At 42.9% G+C, this 9,308-nt stretch overlaps 1 protein-coding gene across 12 annotated transcripts in view; it reads right to left on the bottom strand.

Moving 5' to 3' along the window:
• Positions 1-9,308, bottom strand: part of grm8a (glutamate receptor, metabotropic 8a) — a 246,472-nt gene that overhangs the window by 230,862 nt on the left and 6,302 nt on the right. The window lies entirely within an intron of this gene.

Here is a 9,308-nt window from a genome sequence, read left to right as displayed (position 1 = left end):
TATTTTAACACACACGAGCATGCACGCATCCTGTCATTGCCCCCCCCAAAAACAAATATGTGGGTTTTTTTTGGCAGGAGGATCAATGGCTTTCTGCTAATGTTCTTTGCATGTCTTCTGGCCTTGCTTTCATAAATAATACGCCGCAGCTATTAACACGGTGTCCAGAGGAGGAAGAGCAGGAGATGGAGAGCAGACAAGAAAAGCAGCCGCTGAAGAAGAAAGATGGATTGAGGCACGCCGAGAGCAGGAAACGCCAAACACTTAACCTCTTTTTTTTGTATTCTTCTTCCTCCCACCTGCTTTCTCTGATCTGATGCAACATCGCTGCGAGATGTAAAAACACCTCCCGCAACCCGTCTCTTTCCCTCGAGCCTTCAGCTGCTCTTTTACTGAACTTCTTTTCCTCCGACGATAACCGCCTTACTGCCCTTCCATCTCCTTATCTACCACCTTTACTGCCCTGCTTCTTTCCTGCGTATATCGCTGTTGGCCTCGCCTGCCTTTTTTTAGGGGATGGAAAAGAATATGGATCAGAGAAAAACAAGAAAATGACAGTACTGCGGAGGGAAAACAGATTAAAGAGGTTAATCTAAAGTGGAGAAAAGAAGCAGGGATTTATTTTTAAAAGCTGCCATTTTCTCTCCAGAACTTGTTTTATATCTGCTTCTTTCATTGCCAAACATCATGAACCTCCCCAGCTGGTAATCATCACTCCATATCAAACATACACTTTTGAGTTTCAGCTTTATACCAGCAGACACTTATTACAAAACCCTCTGCACCTCATTTCAGAGAGAATCCCTCCCTCCCCTCGCCTGTAAGTCCCCCCCCCCCCCCCCCCCCCGTCTCATTTTCTCTCCTCTGTCCTACTTTCACTCACATTTATTAAAATTAAGTCATACTGGGATGTGTTTTCAAATCTGTGAAGTATTCGGGGTGCTCTTGTTTCAACTTCCCAGCCGCCTCAACATGGGGACTGCTGCTTAGATAGATAAGGCAGATTTAATGAAGCGCTTGCGTCTCTTACTCCGCTCTCCAAAAATATTAAAAATGTATTCCTTCCTGTCTACGCCCCCCCCCTCCCCCCCAAGTAAGAGATTTGAGAAACAATCCGTGAGTTCACATGTCGTTCTATTACAGACTTTCTATGAGAAACAAGTTTGAAATTGAATGACTATTATTGTCTCCACCCATGTTGAACTTATCACCCAGGTGTTCACTCTGTCACTTACGACGGCAGCAAACACAAGTCATACGACGCGACCGTTCAGCACACCCACACTCATCGATTACGGTGACACGAGCAAGCAGCCAATCAGATATGACGTGAGGCATTACAAAAGCAGTTTAAAGAACAGTCGTCTAGCACAGATTGCTTTCTTGTCATTCCAATAAATGACAAATGCTGTAACAACCAACAAGAGCGTTTGGTCTTTTTCTTTTCAAAAAACACAGACAAAACACATGTAGCAAACACAACAGCAAGTCTTGGACTTGAGCTCTGTTTTCCCATTTCAAAACACTTTGAAATTATCAGCCTGCCACCAAATTTCACACCTGTATAGCAGCTCAATTACACTTGTGCGTGTGTGTGTGCGTGTGTGTGTGTGTGTGTGTGTGTGTGTGTGTGTGTAGGCTATTTTACAGGACTGAAAGATTACCCAAATAGTTTTGTAAGATGTAACACAAATATGACACGTGATCACCTTACTCACGACGTGATCACGAGTTTGTGTTCTGAGACCAGTCTATAACGATGCTATCCGTCCGTCTCCAGTGCCTCTATAGGCAATGGAGGAAATAAATATAAACTAATAAGAAACACACGCATAAACAGATCTTCCCGCACCTGTCAGATGTGCACAGTTCTTATCAGCTCACTACTGAACCACACTGGGGCCACTGACACAGTTTACAAATCAGGATTGTTTCAGCACCGCTCCATTGTAAATCACACGTTTCTTATGCACCTTCTAAGCATTCATAGACAGATAGATAGATAGACAGATAGATAGACAGATAGATAGATAGACAGATAGATAGATAGATAGATAGACAGATAGACAGATAGATAGATAGATAGATAGACAGATAGATAGATAGACAGATAGACAGATAGACAGATAGATAGATAGACAGATAGATAGATAGACAGATAGACAGATAGACAGATAGATAGATAGACAGATAGATAGATAGATAGATAGATAGATAGATAGACAGATAGATAGATAGACAGATAGACAGATAGATAGATAGATAGATAGATAGATAGATAGATAGATAGATAGATAGATAGATAGCACTACTCTGCAGCAAAATATAGTAAGACATCAGTTTGTGTCTTGTTTTGTAGGACTCAGTCCAAAACACAAAGGCATTTCTGTTACAATGACATAAAACGGAGCAGCAAATATTTGGCATTTTTGGTTGATTAAACACCGATTATATCTCTAATCTAAATAGTTGCATCACAATTAAATTAAATGAATTAAATTTCTGTTGATTGATAAATGTATTGATAACAATATTTCTGGCCCGGTTCCATGTCGGTGGGACACAGCCCTGGTACCTGGCGAATGTTTGCAATTTGATTAATTACATTTAATTAATTACATTTGATTAATTACACCTGTGTGCAGCCTGTTTGCGTGTGGAAGCGGCTGCTTTGTGCAAACATATGACATCCACAGACTTCAGCTGCTGTAAACATCAACAAGTATAGCAGCGCGTGCATCAGACACATGTATGTGCGCGAGCCAACTTAAAAAACACAACAGCTTCAGTGAGCAGACAGAACGAGGCACAGACGCAGCGCATCAAGCAGCTAAACAGCGAGGAGTCCAATGCGCGCGCACACAACCACAGAGAGGCGGTAACTTATTTTGTTGACTCACGTTATTTGACGTGGAAGTTCTCCTTTCTTTCTTTCACGGGGATGTGGCTCATCTAATATCAAGCAATGTCCAATGATGCTTCTCGTTGCAGTCCGAGTCATTTTGTTTGCACGTTGCCAGATGTAGTAAATTAGTCCACCTCATCTTAAACAAACAAAGGTTGTGTGGTATCGTTAGGGGGCGCTATATACCTCATTTGAGGAAACGCAATGAAAAGGACTCCTGACGTGGCCAAGACAACAAAATGAGTCACTGTAATATGTAAAATATGTTTTATTAAAAGTGACAGTTCTCTTCACGCACATATTTTACACAAAAACTGAAATCATTTAATTAGCTTTAATCAAGTTTAGTTCATAAGATGGCAAATACCTCTCTTAAAATGATAACTCGTCAGCTCGAGTTTCCACTCTGCAAACTTCTCCCTCATTGTCTGTCCTTGTCAAGTTAATTCATTTCGAATGAGCAAAGCCATTACCGCTGCATCGTTCCAATGCATCTGCGCTGTCTTCCAAAGCGAGCGTTGGAATCGTGCAAGCTGAACACATTTGCAACTAGAAGTTCATGTTGGAAAGACAAGTTGCGATTCCTCCAAGTGTTGCAACCATCGCACCCTAACATAGAACTCGGCACGCCGTTTGCATGATGGTTATTTAACGTGCGCGTTATGATGCGTATAGGCAACACACAGTGGGGGGGGGGACCCCCAAAAAATGTAACATTTGTATTAAATTGAATTAAGAACATTTACGTGAGTAATCTACATGTTTGTGCTGTTCTCGCTGTAGCCAAAGAGCTCTTCCTCCCAACGGACATGTTATACCAATACTACAAACAAGCTGTGTGTGCCAGGATTCCGGTAATTGTGCGCGCTGGCTCGCTTGGCACGGCTTCACACCTGAACGAGGATGGACATTGGCTGAGCGGTTCGCATTGGCATCTCGTACAAACCCCCCAAATCCCACCAGAGTTTTAATGCAGTTTGCAAATAATCCCCACGTAAACATGAGTTTCCTCGTATACCACAAACAAATAAATACACAATGCATGTTGTGTATCACTGCACCCATGGCTGCCAACTCCTACCTTAGTCAGAACGGATCAAAGTAGAGAAAATGTTACCTGACAACAACAAAAAATGGCCTTTAATTCTCCAAGTCGAATTCATGACTTTGCATCACAGGGAAAGCACAGGTGTAACTAATCGCATTAACGTTGGTTTCGTTCCATTTTAGATGTGTCGTAGAATACATTTTGACATCGTTAGTGTGTTTGACAAGTTGAAATTTCCATTGTGAGAAAAGGTCTGTGACGTCAAATGTGACAGAGGAGCCATTAATGTCATTAGTTACAACTATGCTTTTTTCCTGCTTTGACAAGTCAAAATGGTCGGCTTTGTCCGGCTTGTGGTGTGTGAAAGCGTCGCCTGCGTGTAATAGGTTCACTTATCCCTTATCTGAGCTTCTATTCAGGCACCCAACCTGATGAAAGGAAGAGGAGAGACAGTATCTCATCCCACTCTAATGTACTATACACACCGGTTCTCTCCATACATGCACTAGCAGATAATACTCGCAGGCAGTCGCTATCTCTTTTACTCTTCCCATCTCCCTCACAAACACACAGATACCATGAATGCCTTTTTTTTTTTTTTTTTTTTTAGGAAACACTCTGTCCCACACACACACACACACATTCACGGTGACGTCACAAATAAATCCACACATTAACACACACACACACACACACACACAGTTTCATGAAACACATTTGTATTAACCTCTTGGTTCTTATCAGAGAACTTCATTAAACTTTAAATTACATTATTTCATCGCTGTACGTGTGTGTACACAAGTGTTTATACGTGGTGATTGGGATCGTGTGCAGTTCAAGTTCAGTCTGCTGAACACACTAATGGTTTCAGTTGAATTTCAGTGATTTCGTCCATTTGCACCAAAATGTTTCGTGTCGCAAAAGAACATTGATCGCCATGTACGTTAAAAGTTCGCACAGATCTGACTTGTTCAGTCTCGATACCAGTGTTTGATTGATGAAGCCGTTTGCCTCGCTGTGTGAAAGTGAGTGGGATCATTCTTTTATGTGTGAGACAACATCAAGCTTGACTTAATCCTTAGTTTTCCTAACTTGGTAAAACAAAATGTAACAAATAAATATCCACAGATATCTGAATGGTGTCCAGATCAGCCCGTCCTCACAGATCCAGCTATCTGAGTCAGTATCAGACTTATACGATATCAAGATGTATTGTTGCATGTCTCAGTTAGAGAGCTCCTCTTTCAATGGAAATACTTCAGGTAAAAGGAAATCAATGAAAAATGGGGAGAAAAGGGTGAAAACAAACAGATATGCGCAAAAACCCTCCAAGTAAATAACAAACCACATACATAAATGTCTTTATTTTTGCATAAAAACAGAAAAAGGTAACCACTGGATTGGCTGGTGTCACTAATACTGTACTTATATTCTGTCATATTCTTCATATACAGCATTGCATTTACCTAATATTCCCATTCCCTTTCTACATAACTATTTATATTTATAGATGCAATAGAAAATGGCATCTAAGGAAAATAGTTAGTTAAGTTAGCTCTGTCTGCCCTGCATAAGAGATCCTTCAAGGTATTTCCCCTGTTTCAGTGTTTTTGGCACCATTGAGCTGCAAACAAATCCAATTGCATCTGCGTTCACCCATTAGGCCTACATATGGCTCGACTAAATGAATCATCCCCGAGCAACACTCAGCAAATGGAAAGTAATAAATAATTTCAGAAGGACAATTAAGTCCCCCTTCATTAACCATTTGCTCATTAAGGCTGCCTTCGTTAGGAGAGGTTGGATGATCGCGGTCCTGCTCGTCTGGAGCGGACCGCGATGTTTTTCCCGCTTCAGGAGCACTTCACAAGCACGAGTTGACACAAACCCGAGACCCACTCTTGTCCTAATGAGGTTTCCTGCTCGCTGTTCTAGTGTGCTCTGTGTGGCGTCATTACCATCACCCTCTCAATGCATAATGCCTCCGTGGAAGAAATCAACACCACATCATTACGCTCTCGAGGGTGCCCCGGTCTCCCCTGCTCACTTTGTCTTTTTTTTTGTCATTTGTTCCCGTTTCGTCTCTTCTGCATGTTCGTCTGCATCCTTTCTCTTTCGTCTTATTCTGTCTTTCCTCGACCAGTCTCCTTCGTACTCTTTCTTTCTTATATCATCAAACACTCTTCATGGATTAGGACGAGACTGTAACGGCAAACTCTTTCTGACCTTGTGAATAATAGCACATCTGTCAGGGATTGCATCTGAATAGAAAGGGGGGGAAACCCGCCTTTAATTGCATTTTTAATGCAGCTGTTGTCAGCCTTGTGAAGCTGAACGCCGAGTTGATTTGTATTTCAGAGGGTTGCTGCCGTGCCTTAAAAAGGAGATTGTTGTATAGTGCGCCTTTTAAGTGCGCAAAAGCCCCAGCCTGGTGTAACGTTCCAAGGGTTTGAGCAAACATTTGCTCTCGCTAATTTGCAGCAGAAAGTGTGTGATTTCATTCTCACGTGCAAACGCGAGCACTCTGTTTGGAGACACACACACACACACACACACGGAAAATGTAATTTTGTACATGTAGATGTATAGATACTTCATACTCATTCAAGTGCCTCCTGGGAGTGGGGAATGTCACACAATGCGTGGTTCAGAAATACACCTCAAACAGTGAGAGCAGTGCTCGGGGAAAGCAATCATTGCAGTGGTAATACGCAGGCAGATTAATATATCAGCAATATCACACGGTGCGGCAGTTAATTCCCCAGACAGACGGAGAGGAAAGGAGGCCGCGGCTGAATTATGGAAGCAATTGGCGTGCTCGTCTGCAGCTATTGGTCCCCCCCCCTCACGCAAGCGTTCACATGGATATACGCATATGTAAGACATACTTTACCAAGATGCGAACCTTGAGTAAAGGACCGCACAACGGCTCACACACCGGCTCACGCACGGAGTGTTGTATGCAAGTGTGTGTGTCGCGTGTGTGTTTCCTGAATTCCCTGAGGCAAATTTATCTCATGTGTTCTCACCAGGGGAGAGCCCCCACTTATCAACTCAGGAATTTAATATATTTTCTTCTTTTTTTAGCTTCCAATGCACAGCACACACACACACACACACACACACACACACACACACACACACAGTCCATTATGATGTGAGGGCAGCTATCAGATCCTCGCTCTTTAAAAGACGTACACATTGGCATAGTTATTGATAGAGACGACCCACAGTTTTTGGTGTTTATAAGTGAAGTATCAGCGTTTCCTGTGCAAACATTAGCGGGTTAAAATCGTTCAGCTGTGGCCGAGGTTTGCCTCAAGAGGTGACCAAAATCGTCAGGGGTCAGCCGATCCATAATGCTGCTGTAATTACCCACGCACGAGCAACATCAATATCCTAAGATGAAGCAGTTATACTCTTTGAGGATGAGCGGTCACAGGGAAAAATTAAAGACAAAATGCGAGAGTGAAAATAAATATGATGTTTTTGACGAGAGGAGCAGAGGCGGGGCGGCAAAACTGGAAACAAGTGGTGATGGAGAGGATGTTCCAGGTATGTGCCCTCCATATTTAACTCAGAGCAGCACCTGTATATGACACAATAGTATCCTCATTAATTCAATTCCCCATAGAAGCACGAAACAATGCACACTGGAAACAAAACAGGGCTTAGGGTTTGAGAACTCACCAGACACGAGTCCAGGTGCTGTTCCACACACCTGTTCATGCAGTAGCTATGAATGAGATTGTACTCATCATGTTAGTTAATCAGATCTGGGAATGTGGGAACTCAAACAGACCTGACGATCAAACCGATTTTTTTTTTTTTTTACACAAACCCAAACCATGTCTATTCTGTAATGCTGTGATCTATACATTTCCTTTTAATGTAGTGTTGGAATTGCCAGCTTCGAGCATTTAGATGACCCCCATTTGCTCCGTTCTTTTTACATGCTAAATTCCTTTGGAATTTCCTCGGAGATATGCTGCTGCGCCGGCCCGGTTCCCCACGTGGATTAGCAAAGTTTCATCGTATTATATCTTATGTCATCCCCTCTCTCCGCTCCGTATCATCTCACAAAGCAGAAACGGTTACAGATCATCTTCAAAAGAGGAACCAGCGACAAAAGAAACACCAACAACTTTTGTGCGACTTGATTTTCTCTGCGACTGTCAGCACGCGGTTCCCTCCGCGTGCTGAGCGCGGTGGGAACAAACAAAAAAAGTCTGTTTTCCTGAGGAATTGGATGTGATATTTCTCACGCAATCTGTTGTTTGAATCTCTTTCGTCTGCTGCTAGATTTAAAAGACACACACACGCACACACACACGCACGCACGCACGCACTCTCTCTCTCTCTCTCTCAGCTTTCTGAGCCCCTTGTGTTGCGTGGGCGACTAGCTGTGACTGGCACTGTCAGATTAGCCCAGTTAAAAAAGACATATGTTTATTGCACAATGTTGTGTGTGTCCTCCATACTATTTTCAGACTGTGACACATGCTGCATTATTCATGTTAAACCAAGCAGAGAAAGATACAGTCTTGTGTCATATAATGCCACTGGCACGGGCACTCACTCACACACACACACACATACACACACACACACACACAAACAATCGCTGGCACGTTTAAATACTGACATACAATACACACGCATGTACGCAGACGCGCACAATGCACTAAATCGTATTAGGCAAATGAGAAGGAGGCAGTGCGGAGCCAGAAAGGCGCTCTGTTCGAGTGCTGTTGCTGTGACAGATCCTGGCATAAATCATGTTTAGTTGTTGTTGTTGTTTAATATGCAAATCTTCCATTCAAAGCACGAGTTGGTTTGTTAACAAGTGCGTTCAAACACACACACACACACGCAGTCATACAATCCCGTGTGCTCTCGCACACTTTAAGGATTACCAAAGGAAGGGATGCGCAAAAATGTGCGGCTGCAAACACACACACACGTACAGACACACACTTGCTATGAGAGTGCGTGGGATCGATGTGGATGTGAAATGCCATGGGCGTCATTACAGGACTCATATTTCATAATCATACGGCCATCCGTCAGCCCTGTTCGGCTAATGATGACAACGCCAACACACACACTCACACATAAGCGCACTCATCCAATCGCACACCTAGAGAAACACGAGTGGCACAGATATATGCGGAGCTTCATGCAAGGACACAAACAAGAGCAGCATAAAGGGAGGAAACACTGCATGCATACACATGAGCACTCGTAAGCATGCTCAATTAGGCCCACGCGTGTACTAGAAAACATACTAACACAAAGAGATGTCCTAACACACACACACACACACACACACACACACACACACACACACACACA

Source organism: Anarrhichthys ocellatus, unplaced genomic scaffold (genome assembly GCF_004355925.1).
Source record: "Anarrhichthys ocellatus isolate YVR2014 unplaced genomic scaffold, GSC_Weel_1.0 scaffold33, whole genome shotgun sequence".
NCBI classification, from domain to species: Eukaryota; Metazoa; Chordata; class Actinopteri; order Perciformes; family Anarhichadidae; genus Anarrhichthys; species Anarrhichthys ocellatus.
This window is presented reverse-complemented; position numbering and strand designations above follow the sequence as displayed.